Source organism: Apis mellifera, linkage group LG3 (assembly GCF_003254395.2).
Source record: "Apis mellifera strain DH4 linkage group LG3, Amel_HAv3.1, whole genome shotgun sequence".
In the NCBI taxonomy this organism is placed as follows: domain Eukaryota; kingdom Metazoa; phylum Arthropoda; class Insecta; order Hymenoptera; family Apidae; genus Apis; species Apis mellifera.
The window spans coordinates 9,315,859-9,339,298 of NC_037640.1; the positions used below are offsets into that span (position 1 = coordinate 9,315,859).

The following is a 23,440-nucleotide window of genomic DNA, read 5'->3' on the forward strand; positions in this document are numbered from 1 at the left end:
AATGGGAGATAAATCAAACCAGAAGGAGACACGCGAGGAAACTTTACATCGTCAACTACTTTAACTTATGTATGTCGTACACAAATCGCATAATTAAGGAACCAAAAACTGAATTACTACTCGATCCAATTCTACCGAACCGAGTCTTCACCATCTTCACCATATAAATAATCCGACAATTTTTCTTTATTATTTCTTCCCAAATTCTTTTCAAATCTTCCAAAACTATATATTCTTTTATCTCTCCGATTCTTCATTTGAATCATTCTCTTTCACTTAGATAAAAACTTCTCCTTCTCCCTCCTTCCACCGCCCTAATAAAATCCTATAATCCCAATCACGATCATCCTTCTTTCGAGGCCGATATTCGCCGATCGATACGATCGACGCCACACATCATCATCATCATCATCCAATTCCCAGAAGCGAAAACGAAAATATTCCGCGCGAAATACGGAGAGGAGGAGGAGGAGGAGGATTGCCCGCGCTTCGATCCGAATCCAATACCCGTATATATCTCGCGTGGCGATTTGCGGATCGTGTCCGGAGTGTGTCGGCTCGTCGCAAACACCGGGCTCCGCCGCGTTAATTTCGTTGAATTCACGCTCCCGCGCCGCGACAAAGGAGGAGGAATCGTCGTTAATTCCAAGCGGCGTAGTCCCGTCACGTAGCAGCATCGGTACAAGGAGGGAGGAGAGGCGTGTACCTTCGTCGATTCTTCTCCTTTTTTTTCCCTTTTCCGGCCGGTGTTTACGTGTGGTGTGCGTATGCGTGCACGCGCGCGTGCGCGTGTGTGCGCCAGCTCGCGCTGACTACTGACATTGAGATCGTCAAGAAACGTCCATTGTGCCTCGCGCTTCGCACCCGGACTGCTAAACACGCGGGAACGAAATACACGCGTGGGCATCACCCTATCCCTTCGGGAGCCTATATTCGGAGGAGACCGTGTGAATTTTTCAACAATTTCAGTGGGGCGGGGGATGATGTTTCTGGGAGGGGAGATTTGAGGATAGCATCGTTGTTATATTTTGTAATAATTTTTGTCGCTCTCCTCTCCTCGGAATTTTAAGGAATTTTAAGGAATTTTAAGGAATCGATACAAAACGTGATAGGAAAGGTGGAGGATGAAATTTTGAAAGATGAAATTTTCTTCTCATTGGAGGAATTCGATGTATTTTGTTTGGATAAATGGAATACGAATTGGATATGGAGAATCGTTCGTTAAGATTATGTATTACGTTATTTAGGAATTTATGTAAATAACGCGAAACGTGGGAAATATAAATAAATGGATGGAAAACCGTGGTTGCGATACCGAATGATTAATAAGATATAAAAATTTTTTTTAAAAGTTTCACTTTACTGCGAGGTTTATTATTACACAGTGTAAATAGATAAAATTATGAAAGTGGAGTTGAGACAATCGAGTTGAGGCTCGGGCATTTATCATTTTAAATTTCAAACACAAATTGGAAAGGAATTTTTGTGTCGAGTGAATGAAAATTCTCTCGCTGAAACTTAATTTCTTCCGTTGTCAAAGTCAAAGGTTTTTTTTTTTTTTTTAATTAATGATAATAAAACGATCTCATCGGACGGATTGAATATCTTTAACGCCGATATCGATTGACTTAAGGAAAAATGACAAACGATATCCGAGCAATTATGTTTACTTCGAGAAAAATTGATTTCTTGGAAAGATATAATGCGATTGATTGCCAATTATCATCCTCATTGTCGATTCACCCATTCATTCATAAATCTGATTTGAATGAAAGGTTATTATATGCGCAATTATATGAACAGGTTACCAAGATTTCGAATAAGAATACGAATCTAATAAAATGGTAATTTGACTTTCAATCGTCTTTATATTCAATCGTCTTCTCGCCGATTAAAGAAGGTAAAAAAAGGAGACGATCGTTGCATCGTCTAGAAAATATGCAAGGAAAAAAAAAAAAGTACACGCGTATAAAAATTCGTAGAATTTGGAATTAAAAAAAGCAATTAAAAAATTTTAAATTTCAATCTTATCAATATCAATTATTCTCGAAGGAAATATTTTTCCAGTTAAGAGTTAAATGATGCGAAACCTAATTATATTAGGAAATAAAACGAATTCTTCTTGGTAATACTGAACAATAAATATTTGTGATAATTAACCAATTATTGCAGTTTTTTCTTTCCTTTTTTTCCTTTCTTCTTCTCCTTTTTTTTTTTTTGCAAGTTTCTTCGTTCTCTTCCGACAATGTTATTCGAACGAGCAAATGGTCTTTCAACTTGCATCACTCGTAACTGCGCCGTGAGTCAATGCGTTCGAATCGAACCGCTTTACGTGAAACATTTTCGAAACGATCCTCTTCTGATTAACGTCATTCGACTTCTATGACGGCCAACATCGATCTTGGAAACTGGCTATAACCCGGAGATCATTGACACCGCGAACCTTTACGAATAATTTGCCCATCCACTTCGATTTTATTTTATTTTTTTTTTTTTTTTTTGGAAAACGAGAATTCTCAAAATTTTTTTAAACGTTAATATTTCTTTGGCTTCAAGGAAGAAGGAATTCTGTAACGATCGATGAATTTTTTACAACGATCAATTTAATTCTGAATATTTCTCACAAATTTAAGAATTTTTGCGCGCTTCGAAAAATCCTTCCTCTTACGAAATTTCTTTTTGAAAGATCACGAAAAAATTTACAATTTTTCTACGTACGATGATCAATTAAATCGTAGTATAACAGAATCGCGTGCAAGGAATTGTAAATATTCTAAAAATTATGCAAAATCCACAATTTTTCCGCTCGATCACGTTTCAAATTAATCAATCGGACGCGGTGTCGATATTCTCGTTTCCTCAACCGCGTAAAACTCATTATTCGTCGATCAATCTCATTTACAATGGCGACTTGCCGCCGAGTCCCCGACGCTTAAGATATTCGGGCTCAATGTCGAATCGAGAGAGAGGGGAGGAGGAAGGAAAGAGGCGCCGCGTTGCATCTGCTGTTGCATCAGAATATATGTTTTTTTAATAACACGTGAAAAATTGAAAACACGTTACATCACACACGGATAAAATCATAATACATTAACTCCCTTAAATTCCAGCTAATCGTTCATTATCTCCGCTTTCGAGAACCATACGAGAAGAGGAACGTTCTTTGAATAATAAAAATAATAATAATAATAATCGGAGTAGCGTCGTATCCTTCGTAAACGAAACCATCTTTTTAATCACGCGTTATTTTAACAGCGATGCGATGGTAAACGTTCGTTATTGCCGTGGCCTTAATGGAATTAACAACGGGTCGAGAAGTATTTTAGTTGAAAGGACAAGAAGAAGGAAAAGAGAATCTTTATGCATCTATATCTGTATATATATATTCGTAATATTTCGTAGAAAATTACGTTACAACATTTGGTAAAAAATTTCTATAAAAGTTCCATTTCTGTAATTTATAAAAATATGAATTTAAAAGAGATCTAATAAAATTTTCGTAAGAAATCGATATTTCGTTCAAACATCCAATCAAATTCATCGTTTCAAAAATTTCTTATTATCACGATTCGTTCTTTTTCTGAATTAAAAAGAAACTTAAATTTTTACTTAAACTTTCATTCATTCGTTTTTTTTCTTTCCATCATTGAACCAATTGATTCTGTTACTCTGTCCATTCTTTCGAAAATGAATATAAAAATTTAATTGCATCATTATTAATCCCGTTGAAGAAATTCCAATCGACGCTTTATCGACAATTTATATTTCCACGCTGAGATATGAATAAAAGCATGTTCACTCGCGAGCATCGATTAATTTCCCATCGATCATCGCTTCCCTGTAGAAACGATACATCGTTTCGCCCAACCGAACTCGAAAATCGCTTGAGAAAAATCGACTCGAATCAAAGGTGAAAGATGCCTGGAAGAGAAGGAGAGGGGAGGGAGAAGGAAGGAGGCAAGATCGTGATGGTTAACATCCTGCTGCACCGGAATGATGGATCGGCGGACGACTTGGAATCGAGTCGAAAAAGAAGAGAGTTGACGGACAGAGGGAGTCGATTGAGTAGAGATGGAGAAAAGGACGTGCAAAACCGAAATGATGGACGGGACAAGAGATCGGATTTACAGTTATCGCGAGGGGATAACGGGAGAAGATAACACGGGATAAGTGTGATTTGAAAGGAAGAGGGGGAAAAAATAGATATACCGTTCGATTCGTTATTCAATGAATCGATTAATGATGTGGGAGATTGATCGAAACTGATTATTTTTTTTTTTCAATAACAAATCCAAATTCAATTGGAAAATTAAGATATTGTAATATTAATTTGCACTTTCAGAAGCGTATCTTGAAAATTATTGATGTCGATGAAAGGAATCGTGGATATCTACAATTATGTTTCTGTTTAAATAAAGTGTTAATATTATCAAAACCACTGCTCCTTTTTTTACTTACTCACAAAATCATCTTAACGATAGTAACATAATATACATAGAATCATATGTGAAGAGTTTTTCTCATTTACTTGCACATTTATTTACATACACAAGTGTAGATGAAGTGTGAATTAAAGTATAATACTTTAATACTTGTATTAGTAATGACCAAGGATATCTTCTGTTTTGTGTCTATAGGCAGAATCGATTGCTCGTTTAAAATAATAGTTGTTTTATAATGATCTAATCTGAATCAGTCGGATGATGGCAATTTCAATAGACAAAAGGTGTCTGTCTCAATATTTTCCAACAAATCAATTTGCACAATAAACATTTAGCAACTAGTAAGTATCCAAAGGCTGGCTGGATAGCAAAGGCACGGTAAATATTAGACGATCGTTGTTAGCCAACATTATTCTCTAAACAAACGGTTGCCCAACCGAGTTCTCCAACGTTGCAAAAAGATCAATATTATCTTAGATATCGTGGAAAGGCAAGTGTCCAGCGTCTTTGCCCTTTCCTTGGAGCGAAATTAACGCCTGGCTATTTTCAATCTTTCATCTTCCGAGCTTCTTCTTCTTCTTCTTCTTCTTCTTCTTCTTCTTCTTCTTCTTCTTCGATGTTGCGAACGTTATGCAATTAGTGTGCATCTCCTAATTGACATCGCCCAAGGTTGAAACGAAAAAGAAGAGATATATTATAGGGAACACACGAGTCCTCGATCATATCGGCCTTCGATCATCACCACGCGTTTCATCGTGCAACGAATTTCGCCAAATTCGTTCGGGGATCGGCCGGGTCTCGTTCGTTTCGTATTCGATTCGTAAACCGTCGATCCTTCCTCGTTACTCGGATGATCCACACGCGGTAAAGGGAACGGGGTATACCGTTTTTTAATGCGAAAAATCGGATACCGTTTTAGTATTTATTCTCACGCGGATCACGTATCGTCTCGGCGCTTAAGAGTTCCAAGAAAGTTGGGCGTTTTAAGGTGAAGATCGGAAGTAGACGTTTTATTTCTTTTTTTTTTTTTTTTTTTTTTTAGAAAAAATGACGAATCGAGTGACGGGGAATAAAAACGAAAATGAATTTGTAAATTGTTAAGTAAGAATCTTTTTTTTTGAATTTGTTATACTAAAAAACGTTGCGAGTTATTATTAGAAGATTTGTGATAAGTTTATTGAGGAATATTGTACATTCTCTTAGAAACGAATCAATGACGAATCACAGAGATAGAAACGAAGACGTTTAGAAAATTTGCGGAATATGTAAATTAGATATTAAATCTACAATGTTTTATATTTACCATATATTTACTATGTTCAATTACTAGTAATAAAATTTAAAAACATAAAATAATACGTATTTTTTCTTATTCCTAATATTTAGAATTAATAAATTATTTCAAGAAATTATCATTCAATCGCAGATATCGCCAAACGAAGATGAACGAAGAACTAATTATAATAGCCACGAATAAATATTATTTTTATAGCATTTTAAATAAAACTATTATTTGAAGTAACTTTATTCGAAATTTTAGTTACTTCAATCAATGCTCCAACTAAATTCAATTCATATAATCTAGTTTCGTGTTGAGAAAATATCCTCGATCTATCAACCTAGAAATATTCGAGAGAATGCTCATCGTTTCGATCGTAAAGGATCGAAAAGTCATGTTGCTCCAATTATCTATACAAGTGAACGCTTTAATAAATAAATTTCAAATTGTTGAATTTCGAAGAAAAAAATAAAGGAAATAGGAAAATTTAGGATACAAATCAGATGAGAACCACTGACAAGCACCGGCCTTGTGATTCATTTTCCTGCGTTGTTTATTTTGCAAATATTAAACTCACCGGCTGAAGTCACCGGTTACGTGTGACGATGCGACTCGGTTTGACATTTTGTTTTCCCATCTCCTTTGCATTTCGCTTTTCCGATTGCCCGTAACACGCGATCATCGAAAGGTTTCGCAAGTTGCTGTAATTCGAAACGACCGTACAGAAGTATAAAATAAAGAGCAATGTAATAAAAAGAGAGAGAGAGAGAAAAAAAGAAAAGAATACGACGAAGCTCGTAATAAATAGCTTGGACAGTTCCAAGCAGCTGGTGTTGTTGTGTTAATCGAATGCAGCGCAAAAATTTGAGAGGCGCGCAACGTGACGGATTTCATCCACGATTAGAATTCCCTGGATTCTGTTGGCAGTGTCGCGACGTGAAATCGCGCCCTGAATGTCGTTTAGATCGATAAGTATCGCGAAAATGATTTGGTTCTGGGAAGGGCCGGGTCTTTGCACACCATCGACCTCAACTCGAAGATGGAGAAGAGAATGAATTGAACTGCCAACAATTTCTTCATTCGATATTATCTAGTTCGACTCTTGCTTCGACTCTTGTTTCGAAATAGGGAAAAGAAATCGAGGAATGGACGGAGAGAGGAAACGAAGAAATTGCGAGGAAGAAATGAACTATCGAGAAGGGACGAAAAATAATTGCAAGAATTCCTTTCCTATGATTTTATGATTTTGACGACGAGAATAACACGTTTGATCGATGTCTGCGGGAGGAAGGAATAAACCTAAGAGGAAATATAAATATCGCGACCTGGGTATTTATGAGAAATATCAGGGTCCTTGGGCCATCGAATGAATCACGCTTCCCGGTATTTTCGAGAAACGCGTATGAATTAAACATCCGAGCAGTGTATGTGTGTATGTACAAGTGGTGATCGTCTTTTCGTCAGGAGACAATGTGTTTTCCAATGGATCTCATTACATACGTATTCATCGCATATGAAATGGATAGTTTCTTAAAGGAAAATTTTCACACTACTCTAATGAACGATTCTGCTAATTTTCCCTCCAAAGTTGACTTGCTATCGCTCCTCGATGTTCTGTACTCAACACCTTTACTCCATACAAAACATTTACTCTATAATTTTAAAAATCTTCTAATCGATATTGCGAAGACAAGAGTTTTCTTCAAAATTTCTCAGAATCCGTTATTTATGTTAAAAGTGTTGGATGTTCAGTTGATGAACGACGTTACAACTTCGTCGTATCGGTTTCAATAATAAGTACTTGAGCAGCAATCAGCCCAGGCAGCTTTCATCGCAATTCCAATTGTGAATTGAACACGAAGGCCTGCCGTTTAATATGACCCTAATCGACTCCGTCCTTCGAAAGATAAGGGGGCCCTTTTGCCGTCGACCAGCCTCGACAGCCTCTCGAAGAGCGGCAAGATTATCGTCGAGGTCTTAACTTCGTTGGTAAGGTTCCATAACCGTCAATGGAATAATATCGGTCGGATATCAAGGCCTGTCAGAAAAGCAGAGGAGAACTGCCGAAAGAATGAGCTAAAACGACACGGAGGATGGAAGAATACCAAGATCTAAGATCATTAACCGACGATCTTCGTTAAGATATTTCATCTATCAATCATGTGCTAGTTTGTAGTAATTGGGGATTTTCTTTTGACGATAATGATATTTGTTTTCATGTGGAAGATCGAATAACGATGAAAGGGACGAAGAGAAAAGTGATACGTGTTGATTAATTCTAGACAATGGAAAAAAAGAAAGAAAGAACAGGTGAAAAAAGAGAATTTGTATTAACATTGAAAGCAATTGATTAAAAATATTTCATAGATAATTTTAATTGATTTCGAGAATATCGTGTAAATATTTTGCAACGATTCACCACGTGTGAAACAAGATGGCCATTCCCTTAATAAAATCGAAAGTGGCACAGGAAACGTAAAATACGATGAAGAATAAGGAAATCGTAAATCGTTCTATTTAGACGAAATAGCCAATTGATCCAGCCGATTGTCTCGAACTCAGACAACTCGAAAAAACGACCACGATACATGAAAATTCGTTAAATATTAATATTGTCCACGAAAGTGTTTGTGTTCTCAATTAACAAATTGTTGTGACGTGACGTTATATCGCGAAGAATAATACAATAATTCTGCTTTCAATCAATAATACGTATCTATCTTCATTCACACAGCATCAAGAATTGATGACTGAATGACAATCTACAAAAAGAAAAACTTTTTTTCTCTCCAAACTTTCTCAAACCACTCTCAAACAAACTCCACCGAGATGCAATCTTCCTCTCTAAATTTCCCCGAATCAAACCAACTCCACGATAAATCTAGAAAAAAAGAAAAATCACTCTCTCCCCTCTTCAAACCTTTCCAAACCAATCGTCAACCACGTCGAACTCAACGACAAGTCTCAACGATCGACAATCTACAAAAAAAAAAAAAAGAACCCATCTCGCCTCCCCTCCAAATCTCCTCGAACCACCATCAACTTCCAACCAAAAAACCAAACGACGAGAAAAAAAAAAAAAAAAAAGAAAACCACATTTTCTCGAACAACCTCTCGAAACCAAATTTCGAAATTCCATTCCAACGCGGCCGGCCGGCCGGCCGGCAACAAAAAGCCTGCCAAACCCCTCCACTCCCCTCCCCTCTCCTCTTCTCCCCCAAAAGAAACGCATCCCACGCCGGGGGAAAAAAATCAAAATGCAACCGTGGCAACGATCGCGTATTAAGCTACGTCATTGAATCCGCGATGACCCTGAATGCAAACGAGGAAGGCAAGTTCGCGGTCGGCTCGGATTTCGTGATCGCGCAACAGAACGACGCCGATTACGACGACGGCACGGGAGCGCCTCTCTCGTCAAACGTGATGAATCGATCCGAGAAGAGAGCCGCGGGCTTTCCTTCTCCTCGCGAAACACGGAATGGAAGAGAGTTGAAGGGAGAAGGAAAGAGGAAAGGATAAGCGTAAGGGGCGCGTGGAAACGCGAGAGAGGAGAGAGAGAGAGAGAGAGAGATTGGGGGCGCATACGTACATGCCAAGTCACGCATTGTAATTCATCGGCGATCGGTGGACGTCAGCTGACGGGCGAAGTATGAATGAGCATATCGAGGCTCCATCCTCGCCACGGCCGCTGCGTGTACCTCGTCGAACGCGTGACGAGCATCGCCGTTTCTTTTCCATTTTTTCCCTCGAGTTTTCCTTTTTCTCCCTTCCTCTCCCTTCTCGTCCTTTTTCTTTCGAACCGCTGGATCGATGGTTTTCGTACGTAATCTCGGAGAAGATGATGCGTTTGAACGCGTTTGAGTCTGTTGGAGATTGGGGGGATTGAGGAGGAGAGATGAGATATTATCGTTTCGAATTATGATGAAGGTGTTAATTTTTCTTTGTTCAGTTTTAGAAATGGAATTGGTAGGAGAGGATTGCGTATTTTGAAAATTGATTATTTTGAATTTTGTTTTTCCGATGATTTTTCTATTATTAATTTAAAAAAATTAACCCTGTTTTCTTCCACTCCAGGTAAAAGGTAATTGGTCAATTGTGCAATGGGAATGCTTGTGCACGATTTATAATTTTGAAGAACTGTAGAAATCTAAGAGGAAAGTTAATTTATTTTAGTTAACTATAAGTAATTATAGATTTTAATCGAAAATTATTGTTGTTCTATGTGCGAGAAAGTTAAGTGCGTATTATTACTGCGTTTAACAACATACACATTTACTTAGATACGTTTCTTATATAAGCTAATGCAACAATAATTTAATTCGCGATATATATATTGGCTATGTAAACGAATTATTTTTTATTTTATCAATTTGTTTATTCGTGGAACAATTCTTTCACATCTCGAGTATATAATTTTAAAAATTATCCCCGTCCATGATAATTATTCTAAAATTTGTTTACGTATTATTTATAAGGCATGATTCTCGAACAATTGTTCCTTGAACAATTTCGAATCCGAAGATTCTAATCTGTCAATTGAGAAGTCAAGGATGCACGGTCGAGCAGAGAAACAACTTACGTAGTTAGAAGACTCGAGACGTACAATGTGGAAGCGGTAATAGACATCGAAAACGATGCTCCGCGAATGGCTTTTAGACACGTTTCGGAAATTTCAACGAGTAAAACACGAATAACAACGAGAAGAGATGCGATAAAGGAGAGAATGGGAAAGTAGCTGTTGCGAGGAAAGGGCAATATTGTGTTAAGAATGAGTGAAAGGAGTAGGAATTCTAAGAAGCTAACGTACAGCATATTGTTCCTTTCATTCACCGATTCATTCGTCTAATGTCAGATTCAAATTTCATCGGTGTGTGCGGATCGCAGTTCTCTTTATTTTCCACTTAACCGAGTCTTTATCTATCCCATGCCTAATATCCATGTATTAACGACGCATCTATGATGCTTCTTAGCAAAATAAATTATGCTTATTGCGGATTATTTTGTAATTATTCGCGTGACTAACGATTCGATAAGGCAATAGCTCGTGGACGAAGGAAAACAAGTTTGCAAAACAAACGCCACGTACTAACTCCATTTTCAACCACTCGAATGAAGAACATATTACGATCATCGTCAACTTAAGAAGAATAATCGTTATGCACGATTGTCCATTTCAATCTTTCTTATTAGATATTCCAAATCTCAAAAATTTTAAACAACATTCATTCACAGTATAAGGAGAAATGAAATGATTCGGAGAAACTACACCCTCTCTTGTCAAAACTCAACGTTATCCATCTTTCTATTCCAAAATTTTTTCTCGATTTCAACCGAAAATGAAATCACCCAAAGAATCAAAATTAAATATTACGTTTCTAAGACAGCCTATAAAACATACGACATTTCCACGATTTCATCATACATCTTCTCTTACCAAAACTTTAAATCTTTCTATTTCAAAATGAAATTATTCAAAGGATCTACTTTCTCTATTAAAAATCCACTATTCCATGTTTCCAAAAAGACAACCTATAGAACATACAACGTTTCCACGATTCCACCATACATTTTCTCTTACCAAAACTCAACATTACTCAAAATAAAAATTCTAAATCTTTCTATTCCAAAATGAAATCATTCAAAGGATCTATTCTCTTTAAGAAAATTCCATGTTCTCAAAATTAAATATTACGTTTCTGAGATAGCCTATGGAATACCATATGACATTTTAACAATTCTACAAAACTCAACATTATTCAAAATAAAAATTTTAAATCTTTCTATTTCAAAATGAAATCATTCAGAGGATTTACTTTCTCTATTAAAAATCCACTATTTAATATTCCCAAAATTAAATATTACATTTCTGAGACAATCTATGGAATATCATATGACATTTTAACAATTCTACAAAACTCAACATTATTCAAAATAAAAATTTTAAATCTTTCTATTTCAAAATGAAATCATTCAGAGGATTTACTTTCTCTATTAAAAATCCACTATTTAATATTCCCAAAATTAAATATTACATTTTTAAGATAACCTACAGAATACCATACGACATTTCAACGATTCCATACGATATATATATATATACCATACATTCTCTTTTACCAAAACTCAACATTACTCAAAATAAAAATTCTAAATCTTTCTATTCCAAAATGAAATCATCCAGAAGATATTAAAAATCCACTATTCCACTATTTCCCAAAATTAAATATTACGTTTCCAAGACACCTATAGGACACGATACGGCGTTTCCACGATTCCACGTAAGAAAGTTTAGAAGCGAGCGCTACGTAATTGATCGCAACGAGTCGGCCATGCAAATCGATTCTCCGCGACCGGTTCTCTAAGGTCGTGCACTATGTAACGAGACCGCTCCGTGTACCCTGGTACCACTGGACTTTGCATTTAATACGTACGCATAATAGACGGCTTCCCTTTGCCGCCGTCTCCAAACGCCCTCCTCCTCCTCCTCCTCCGTTATACTCCACACTCAATGAACCTGATCGGACACAATTCACGCAGACGTGTCTTCGTGAAGAATCATCTTGCAACGCGGGGACCCCCCTCTCCCCCTCCCCCCTCGTGAAATCCCTTCTGCGAGGCCAGTCAGCTGGCATGGATGCGCATCGCGGAATCACGGAGTGAACAACACGAGGCGCGATGCACCTGTGCCCGCGTGCAAATGCATTCGTGGTGAGGGACCGGTTCGGAAAGGTCGAACATTACACCGAGGTCGTTTTCTTCTCCGCGATCGAGGCTCGCCTCTCTCGACTATCCAGTGCATAGACATGAAACGTACAATTGTTGGAATGACGAGTATCGTTGCACTTTCTCAGATTCGATAACGCAATAATTCGTATGCTGAACAAGTGAGAGATTTGGAGATTGTCGATCGAGTAAATTTTAGGTAAATCGATATAGCAAGTTGAAGAATAACAGACTCTTATTACATCTCTGTAAATTTTACTGTAGAAAACCTTATATCCATTGCATAGACGTGAGATATAATTGTTGGAATGATGAATATCGTTGCATCACGACTCTCTGAAAAGTAAGAGATTTGGAGATTGAAAATGGACGATTATCGATCGAATAAATTTTAGGTAAATACAGTAAGTTAAAGAGTAATGAACTCTTATTGCATTTCTGTAAATTTGTAGAAAACGTTATATTCACTGTATAGACGTGTAAGGTATAATTGTTGGAATGATGAATATAGTTGCACTATGATTCTCTGAAGAGAAAGAGGTTTGGAAGTAGTCGATTTTTAATCGAATAAATTTTAGGTAAATATAGTAAGTTGAAGAGTAATGGACTCTTATTGCATTTTTGTAAATTTGTAGAAAACCTTACATCCAGTGCATAGACGTTTAAGATATTTATAATTGTTGGAATGATGAGTATGGTTGCACTATGTATGGATTCTCTGAAGAGTAAGAGATTTGAAGGTTGAAAGGAATCAATTGTTGATTGAATAAATTTTAGGTAGATATAGCAAGTTGAAGAGTGTAATGGATTCTTATATAATATTGTAAATTTGTACATCCAATGCAATAATTGTTGGAATGATGAGTTTTTATAAGAATAAGAGGTTTGAAGATTGGAAATGGACGATTGTCGATCGAATAAATTTTAGGTAAATTGATATAGCAAGTTGGATAAGTTGAAGAGTGTAATGGATATTATAGAATCTTATAGAATATTATTGCGTCTCCATATTAATTTATAAAGGTGAATTTTGAAATAATGTATAATATATATTAATGTATAAATACGTATGTATTAAATTCACTTATCTGAAATAAAAATAATGAGGATAATGGATAGACTCTCATTATATGAAGTTGATCGATTGTTGCATCGCATCTCCGAGATTTGACGACACTAATGACGATGTGTACATATTAAATAAATGAACTGATGTAACGCATTTACGCCGAAGGAATAAAAGCTGCATGCGTGAAATCCACTTATTGGGACGAAATTTCTACCGATATTCGATCAACGTGAACTTTAGCTCGATTAACGTGATAATTGAGCTGAACAAAATAATCATTTTAATGATCAAAATCGATATAAATATTGCAGAAATCGTGTTCCATTGACTCAAATTGATTATCAAAGGAAAAGAATTGAATAATTGGAATTTAACCGCGATTTAATTTTCTTTCGCACTCTCAACTTCACGACTCGTATATTCCCCGACGACCGAGAGGAATACAACGAGGAGGCCAGAGGGCAAGAAAGTTTCGCGGAGTCTCTCAGTTTCAACGTTTAGTCGCGATTAGAAGCGCGTTGAAAGGTATCATTACGTATGCTGGAAGTTTGAGATTGGTAATTTCGCGAGAACTTACCGGTCCGACGATTGAAGAGGAAGAGAAGTTTCTTAGGACTTTGCAGGCGAAGGTTTTCAAGGAGATTGGTTGGGATTAGTCGGTACGTTGAATCATTGATGGGTTTCGAATGACGTGCGCAATATTTGAAAATTGTTCGTGCACGGGAGAAGGGAGATACCAGATTTATAATGGCGTTTAATGTTTAAAATTTTGAAAAAAAAAAAAAAAAGAAGAAGAAGAAGAAACATAAATTTCACTATCGTAAAAAAACAAACGAAACGATATAATCTCTCTTTAAAAAAGGGTAACGAGTAATAGAATTGATTTATAATGGTGTTTAATGTTTAAAATTTTGAAAAAAAAAAAAAAAAAAAGAAGAAAAAGAAGAAATATAAATTTCACTATCATAAAAAAACAAATGAAACGATATAATCTCTCATTAAAAAAGGGTAACGAGTAATAGAATTTTAGGATTTCGTATAAGTCGTTTAAAATGCCGTATTGGGATTGAGAAAGTAACCAGAATATAATAAACATCTATAATCTCTATAAGAGATTAATTACCTTCCATCCAATTAAGATCAATATTACGATAGACGTAATGAAATTTTAATATCCGCGAGATATTGGATGGAGGAGAATTCATGGTAAATAAGAAATAACTTAATATTTTTTTTTCCTCTTCCTCTTCTCCCCCTTTCTCATCTCCATGAGAAACCATTAGCACTCGTATTTACGCGTATACAACGCTCCGCAATCATTTTCGAGACGATAATTTGCATATCGACGAAAATACACGTGGGAATATTCTACCTCGTATTGTTCCTATACATTAACACATTCACTTCCGCATGAATTTCGTACGCTTCGCGTGACTTTCCATACTTAACGATTATTCCGTCATAAAAATATATATATATACATTATTATAATTCTAATAAATTCTAACAAATTTATTCCGCAAAAATGTAATCATCGAGTCTAATGTCATTCTACGGAGAAGAAGAGGGAAGAGGCAATCAACTTGTCAAACGCAACCACGACAACGAAATAATTCGCCAAAAAGGAAAGCATCGACACTCCTCAAAAATAAAAGATAATCGATTCAGCAGTACAGCCAGCAATCACGTCCAACATCCCCGCTGTATAACGACGTTGACCCCCCCAAAAATTCCAAAGAGGCGAAACAAGGCAGGCCGAATCACGCGCGTACAGAAGGGGGTAGTAGCAAGCTCGAGATGGAGGGATAATCCCTCGAGGCTCTTCTTCTTCTGCTTCGAAACCAAAAAAAAAAAAGAAAGAAAGAAAGAAAAAATGAAGAAACGAGATAAAGCAAGTAGAGTAGCCGGCAAGATGGATATGCGAGAGGGAGAAAGAGAGAGAGAGAGAAAGAGAGAGGACGCCTAGAGCGAGCGTCGAAGAGGAGGTCGAAGCCGGACGAGCAGCGTGCAGAGGACACGCAGCAGAAGCCGAGAGAGGAGGTGGAGGCGAGCCAGAGAAGAGGAGAAACGTGGGATGGGGACGTGGTGTGGTGAGGGGGAAGAAAAAGTCGCGGACGTTAAACCGCCCGCTCGTGGGACCGCAGGGTAAAACGACGAGAAGAAGGAGAGAATAGGTAAAGGGAGGAGAGGCAGAGTCGTGCGATGCAGGGAGGAGGAGAGAATACGAGAAACGAGGACGACGATGACGATGACGACGACGACGACAACGATCACGACGATGACAACGACGTAGAGGAGCTCTGATGTATCGTGGCGAGAGAAGAAAAAAGAGGAGATAGAGAAAGAGAGGAGAAGGAGAAGGACAGACGTGCACACGAGGGATGCAGAGGGGAGTGCAGCAACGGAGAAGTCAAAGGACGAAAGAGAGGGAGCTCCTTGGAGAAAGAAGAAGTGGAAGAAGTAGAAGAAGAAGAAGAAGAGGAAAAAGAAGAAGCAGAAGAAGAAGAAGAAGAAGAAGAAGCCGTTCTTCACCGGGCCTCTGCTCTCTCGAGGTCGCACGTACGTCCGTATAATACTCGTAATACGTGTAATACGGATAATACCTGTAATACCTGTGTAACGCATTACACACCAGCGTAGACCGGCTTCCAACAGCCCGTCAACCGGTCGCCACCTCCTCGTCCTTGCCGTTCCGCGACTTTCTTACGAACACGACAGCCACGACAGCGTGTGCCAGCTTCGCGCCGATTAGGCCGATGCCATTCCAACCACACCAAGATTCTTCCCTCGTGTTCTACGCCGATGCATGGGCTGATTTATGCCCTCCTCGGGATTAATGGGTCCCTGGCCAACTGTATGCACGATGTCCTTGTTGCGTGACACGCGTGCGGCTTCTGTTGTAGGTTCATGGAAGAGAAAGAGAGAGAGAGGGGGAAGAGAGAGGAGAGAGAGAGAGAGAGAGAGAGAAAGAGAGAAAGGGGACAGGGTCTTTCCCCGTCTTGGTCGTTTTGCTACTCCTCTTTGAATCCGAAGAGCGACGATGCTAGGCTCGAGTCCATTAATCGATTAGACCCACTCGAGTGTACTCGAACAACTCGAAGTTTCTTTCCTCGAGTTCTACGCCGATGCGCGGGCTCATTTATACCCTCCTCCTGGATTCCTGGCCAACTGTACGATGTCCTCGCCGTGTGACACGCGTGTGGCTTCTATGCAGAATTCAGGAGAGAGAGAGAAAGAGAAAGAGAGAGAGAGAGAGAAAGAGAGATCCTTCGTGTCCCAGAACCTCGGTTGCTCGGGCTAAGTGTGCCAATGACGACATTCGAGATCGACCATGAATATTTTAGAGACACTGGTGGTGCTGGTGTACCGCTTGGGTAGGCACGGGTTTCGAGGAGGTCAGGATTTTAGAATCGGCGAGTTACAACGGTATATATGCTACGCTGAGAACACGTTCTATCTCGCGATCTCCTGTTCGAAAGAACAGAAAGGCCGAGCTGATACAACGCTTGTGTGCGCCTTGTATTCGTGGATGTATCTCGAGCTCGCTGGAGATTCGGAGTCACTGAACGAATCGAAGGCTACTCCTGCCGCAACACGCCAGCTGGCCAGCCTCGCCTTGGCTTCCGAGTTGTCGAATTATCGTTGAAGCGTTCAACGCCGTGTGCCGCGTCGCCTCCAATTCTTTAATCACCAAAGAATTCGTTCTTTACTGCTCTTGCCTAATTTTTTAAATATCATCACCATCATTATCAATATTTCGACTTCCTTTTCGAATCATACGCCCATCTCTCTCCCCTCTTCTAAATTTTCAAAAGAAAAGAAAAACCCTCGTTTGATTCAATTCTCCCTTCTCGACGTAGATCGAGGAAAGAATCGAGAAAAGATCCGTCGTACCCTCGTTACGAATCGCGGCCCCCTTTTTTTATCGTGTTGCAACGATGTTATAGCATCGTTATTACGGCAACTGTTGCGACCCACGCTTATCCTTAAAACCAGTCCTATCTACTATCTCTGACGGGGAGAGAGAGAGAGAGAGAAAAAAAAGAAGGATAGAGAAAATAGGAAGGAAGGGAAGAAAATGGTGACCGCGGATTCTTGCGGCTGTCGAGGCACCGCTTCTTTCGCCGAAGGCAACAACGCCGTGCTATTTTCAGCTGACGTCCAACGACGGTTTCTTTCTTTTTTAACCTCGGCGGCGGGGTATTTCTTTGGTAGCCTCGTGGAGGAGCGACGAGCAGCAACGAGGGGGCGCGCGATGGAAGGCGCGCAGGAACGGCAACCAAGTGCAACAGGGAAGGCGGACCGCCGTCGGTGGTGGGACCGGTGCACGCGGTGCATCTCCACATCTCCACGAGGAGTTGAGAGGGACGGAGAGGAGTTGCCGTTCAGGTTTTGCTGCAAGGGATCGTTAAGATAATCGCCGCTATCCTCATCCTAACTTAGCCTTAGCCGATGTATCTTCGACTCCGCTCCGCTCCAACCCCTCCGCTTCCAATCCTCCTCCCTTCCACCCCTGCTGCCCACCCTCGCTTCCTCTCCTTCCACCTCGTCTTTAACGTCTTTTCTCGCTTGCTCCTCCTCCTCCTCCTCCTCCTCCTCCTTCTTGCATCCACGAAGAGAGAACGTTATACGGTATATCGTGGGGGATTTCGAATGCTAATTGAAGAGGGGAAGAGGGGAATGTGATCGAGTTGAGGATTCGATGTGGTTATTACATTATCCTTGATCGCTTTGATTTTGATCGATTCATAAAATCGTTGAATCGAAATCTGGAATTTATCATTTATTTTTATTGCAACGCGTATATATTTTCTTTTTTTTGGGGAGGGGCGAGTGGGGAATAAACGTTTCGTATCGATAAAGCGAATTGCGTTTATGGTATTATGGTATTATCGAAGTTGTAAATTGAAATAACAAAATTGTAGAAATGTGATTTAAATGGCGAGATAAGCATAAAAGCAAGTTAACGATAGCGATACGAGAATATGGTAATTTATGTCTCGTATTGCCTTTTCTGATTTGTACCATAGAAAATGAGAGAAGGAATTCACAACAGTGGCAACACTGTATTTGAGGAGGATACTCATTCATGTATCTTTATTTCTCTCTCTCTCTCTCTTTCTCTCTGTCTCTCTCTCTCTCTCTCTGTCTCTCTTTTTTTTCTTCTCTCGGATAAGGAAAATTCTTAATGTATATTCAAGTTATTCGAGATATTCGAAAAAAAATGAAAAATCCCTGTACGGCGAATAAGAATTGCAAATTTACAAACTACTCTTAAATTAATCACATCCTCTCGTGAAACTTCTCCTCGCGTGCTCCTTCATTCTTACTGCAATCTTGATTAATTATTTCAATAATCTTCGTGGCATTTCATACAAAGGAACTTTGATATTCGTAAGAAAAAAATCCTCCTCAGAGTAAATAAGGATCTTCCTGTGTTTATCTTATTTTTGACTTGTACCACTTCTCTCCTCTTCGAATCTCTCCATTATTTATTGAGAATTCCAAAAAATAAATAAATAAATAAGTATAAATAAAAAGAGAGATATATATAACCAACCATCAAATTCATTTTCCCCCTTATCTTTGAAACGTCATAAGAGATTCTTTCCACGCCTACGTTATTTGAAATTTACATCATTCTCGATTAAATCGAGAGAAAAAAAATAATAATAATAATAATAATAAATAAAAGACATCACTTTTATAAATATCTTCCCCTCCGTACAAGGATCGAAGTAAATCGTAATGTAGATCGTATCGTATTCGCGATATTTTCCTTGTATTCCTCCCGAATAACGCGAGAAATCCTTTAACCGTGTTAATGAAATCTGGCGAAAATAAAGAGAACGAAAAAAAAAGAGAGAAAGAGAGAGAGAAAAAAAAGAAAAACATCGAAGACGTTACCAGTGTTAAACGAAAGAACAATTACAATCGGCGGGAGAGGACAAGAAGAGGACAGACCTTGGGCTCCTTGCGAGATAATCATAACGTTACACGATCCGCGCCATAATATCGTATAATGTCTACCACACGACGCGCATTGCACGAGCTCGACAAACCATTTACGTGGTTTCGTCTAAAACTAGGACCCCAGACGTTCACGAGAACCCCACCTCTCTCCGCTCCACTTTTTCTTCCATTTTTTTTTTTTTCTTTTGCTCTCCAATTTTTTTTCCATTTTCATTCCCACCTCCTTCTTCCCCTTTCCCTCCTTCTCTCTGGCTCGCTCATTTCTTTTCCATCATGGCCGACCGATACGAAATTAGAGCGATACCACCGTGCAAAAGCGTAATTGCCTGTCGCGGAAAAGGATGCTTTGACGTGGATACGAAAAGGGGGCCATCTTTGAGAGGAAACGAAAGAAAAAGGAGCCACCTTGCCGTCAGGATGCGACCAGAGACCTGTCATTTGCACCGCGGACTCGTCATTTCGCAATTATATTCGCGCCCACGGGTCTGGATGGTGAAAAGGGGAAGAAGGCGTGAATTATTTCCTTTTTTTCCTTTCCTTTTTTTTTTTCTCTTTCGTATTTACTACGAACGTTTCGAATTTTATATATATATATAATAAGATATAAGAATATCGAGCGTGGTATTAAAATTTGTGTGTCAATTTATATTTAAAAGAGGATTGATTAATCGAAAGAGATACGATACGAACGAGATATCTTGCGAAACTGAATGTCGATTATCGGGCCAACAGTAAACCTCGGCTCTACGTTTAATAAACAAACTCGCGAGATATCATTCGTGATGTGAGACACGAACGATATTGCGACGTGAAATATTTCCATCGTGCCGTCTTATAAATTATATATTGTGCGGTTTAAAAACGAGGCAAAAATCAAATTTATCGCAATTTATTATTCAAAATTATATTTCTTCAATTTTCATATAATATTCCGTATAATATCCTATTGCATAAATTTATTTATTCTCCTTTTTTTTAATTTAATAAACAATCAATATATTCGACTACGTAATTATTATCGTCGACAGGGAATATTAATACTTCCGCAACACGATACTACGTTGTTTGGCTTCTTGAAATCGAAGTCAACGAGCTAATACAGGTTCTTCTTAAAATATTCTGCTTTTTTCTTCCTCTTCTTTTTCTCTTTTTTTTTTTTGTATAGTAATCTAACCTTGATAATGCCAGAGTTGCCGTGGACACGTTAGCCACGATTTCATAACAGGTTTCCCGCTATTCTATTTCGGGGAGGGAAAATAAAACGAAGCGGAAAAATACGATCTCGCTTAATTGAATCCCCTTTCCGTTTTAATTTGTCGTTTTGTTCGCTCGTATAAATAACTTGGTTTCAATCAAGAGGAGTATGAAATTTTGCAATAAGTAGGTAAACGCAAGGAAGTGGAAATCAGTGTGCAACAAAACGAGGTGAAATCGACTGATTCTTATTTTACACGATGCGAAGAAGACTGTAATATAACATGAAATATTTAATGAATTAATGGCTCGATAATCGCGATAAAATATCATTTCATGAATATCGAACGTTCACTATCGTTTACATTAATGGTTAACCAATCGAACATAAATTTCCATCCGTTAATCTATCTTAAAGACAATTTATCGTAAAATTATTCTCATCTTTAACTTCCCTCGGTTGAAGGAAGGAAAAATCTTTATTCATGAATAAGAATCGCTTGGGAAATAAGTAATATTTTCGAAAGAAAAAAAAAAAGAAAGAAAGAAAGAAAGAAAGAAAGAAAAAAAAGAAAAGATTGCAAATCGTTTGAAAAATTTTATGCAAGCGTTTATTACTGAAAGAAAAAAAAAAGAAGAAAAAAAAAAGAGTATAATATCACGGTATATAATATTCCCAGTCGCAAACTAGTTTTAAGATAAAATAAGATTTTTAATGGTCCAATTAATAATCGCTTGATTCGACCGCAACCCTATTGTAAGATACAAGAAACGTCCACGACCGGTACCGAAACCGGCTCGAGTTTGGGATAAAATTAGAAGTCAAGCAGAGTCAAGGTCGAGGATGGCCGGTTAACCCCTTAAACGCTATGGCTCGTCACTGAAAGTGTGTACTTCGTGGCGAAGCGAATTTTTCATCACTATCATTATATTACACATGTTATATTATCACTTCTGCGTTACATAGATGTCTGTAAAAATATTCATTGATTATTGAAATATATCACTTCGATTGAATTTTAATCGTATTTTTTTCGAATCTAATACGATCGATATTTCGATATTTTCTTTTGGCAAGATCAATCGATCAAAAATATATATATATATATTCGATTCGATAAATTTTCGAGATAGAATAAATTTTCTCTTTTGTGTGAAATGAATTATTCTCATGTTGATCGATCGGAGGAAAGATAATATTATTATTTTTGCACCTTGTTTATAATACTATTTAGAAATCAATTTATTATAAAGCAATAATCGCGATTTAATATTATCGAATTCTTTTTCTTCTTTTCTTTTCTTTTCTTTCTTTCTTTTTTTCTTTTTTTTTTTTTCTTTTAGAGTTAATTACATCTTTGTTCGATGCAATTCTTGCGAGAGAAGCAAGGGTAACAGCTTTCTTGCATATGCGAAAGAAAGGAGGCAGGCATTTCTCATGGGATGAGTGTAAATCACGCATTAATCAACCAAGATTACGTTGTTGCGTGCGCGAAGGTCGTTCGAGATCAATGATACTGGTGTTAATGAGCGGTAATAACCATGCAGTTGATTATATTATACTGTTACAACGAATTACGTTGGAAGATCGAACGAGGAGGAATCGATATGCATTATTCGTCGAGAATTAAATTTTCTTCAAAAGAAAAGAGAGAGAGAGAGGAGAAACAAGTGAATCAAACTTATTGACACGAATAAATTCTCGACACACGAAATCCTTTCGTGTCGAAAAATTAACGACCAATGACCGCGTAAAAAAAAAAAAAAGAAAAGAAAATACGAGACAATTATATATCTTTCTCTCTCCCTCGATAAATCCATTAAGAAGACGGACGATCGTGAAAGAAAAATATCTCGATTCAGTGGCAAAATCTGAAGGCACGCGACAATTTAATGGCCACGCTATTCGATATCGTTACATTGGCGAGGCACAATGGCGAAACGATTCGTCCTTCCATTTGAATCCCCCTCGTCATCCAAATCGCAATGGAACGTAATGACCCACTCGACGTCGCGCAATCAGACTATTCGCTATATAAAGTATCGTTTTTTTTCTCTCTCTCTCTTTTATTTTCTTCTTTCCATGAGGGAAAAAATAGGATACACATCGTGTTTATACGATGATCCCACGATAGATCATAGTAGGCAAAGCAGTTCCACGATATCTCATTTCGAATGTCAAGCTAATTTTTTCGTTGCGGAATCGCCGTTCTCTCGCAACTCGCACGACGACTTTTCGTTCGTCCCCAGCGCCGTTTAACCGTTCGCCAAAGGGTACGCACCGCAACGTTCATACCACGTATTGCGAAAATACACGCGGGAGGCGTTTTGATAGGCGTGTTTCCAGTGATTTACGATCGGCCGATGATTGATTTTGGGTGGCGGGTTCCGTTCGATTGTACACGACGGTGATACGTCGATTTTTTCGTAATAATTATTCTTGCGTGAATCCTCCTCATCCGAGAAACATTGGTCGAATTTTCACGTGTAAATAAAATGTTGAAAAATTTGTACAATTTTGTTTAATTTTAACGTGGAATCGGAAATGGAAAGTATAATATAATTCGTTTCGCGACAGGGAATTGTGCGAATGATAATTAATTAATATAAAAATTTTGCGCGTCGGTGATTTATTTATTGTGTCCCGACAAAAGAAAAGATTTTATACAATCGCTTATACCCCACGAGCCGACAATTTCCTAAGAATTTGCGAACAACTGCAAGTAGCTTCCACTTTTTTTTCCATCCTTCCTAATGATG

The 23,440-nt window shown here is 38.1% G+C and overlaps 1 protein-coding gene and 1 long non-coding RNA gene across 6 annotated transcripts in view; one reads left to right on the forward strand and one right to left on the reverse strand.

Annotated features, from left to right (window-relative positions):
- Positions 1–23,440, reverse strand: part of LOC410933 (serine/threonine-protein kinase S6KL) — an 83,227-nt gene that overhangs the window by 38,645 nt on the left and 21,142 nt on the right. The gene's annotated exons all lie outside the window — the stretch shown is intronic.
- Positions 5,495–14,301, forward strand: LOC113218634. Its single transcript, XR_003304349.1, has 2 exons — positions 5,495–12,839; positions 12,897–14,301. It is a non-coding gene; the product is annotated as an uncharacterized LOC113218634 (long non-coding RNA).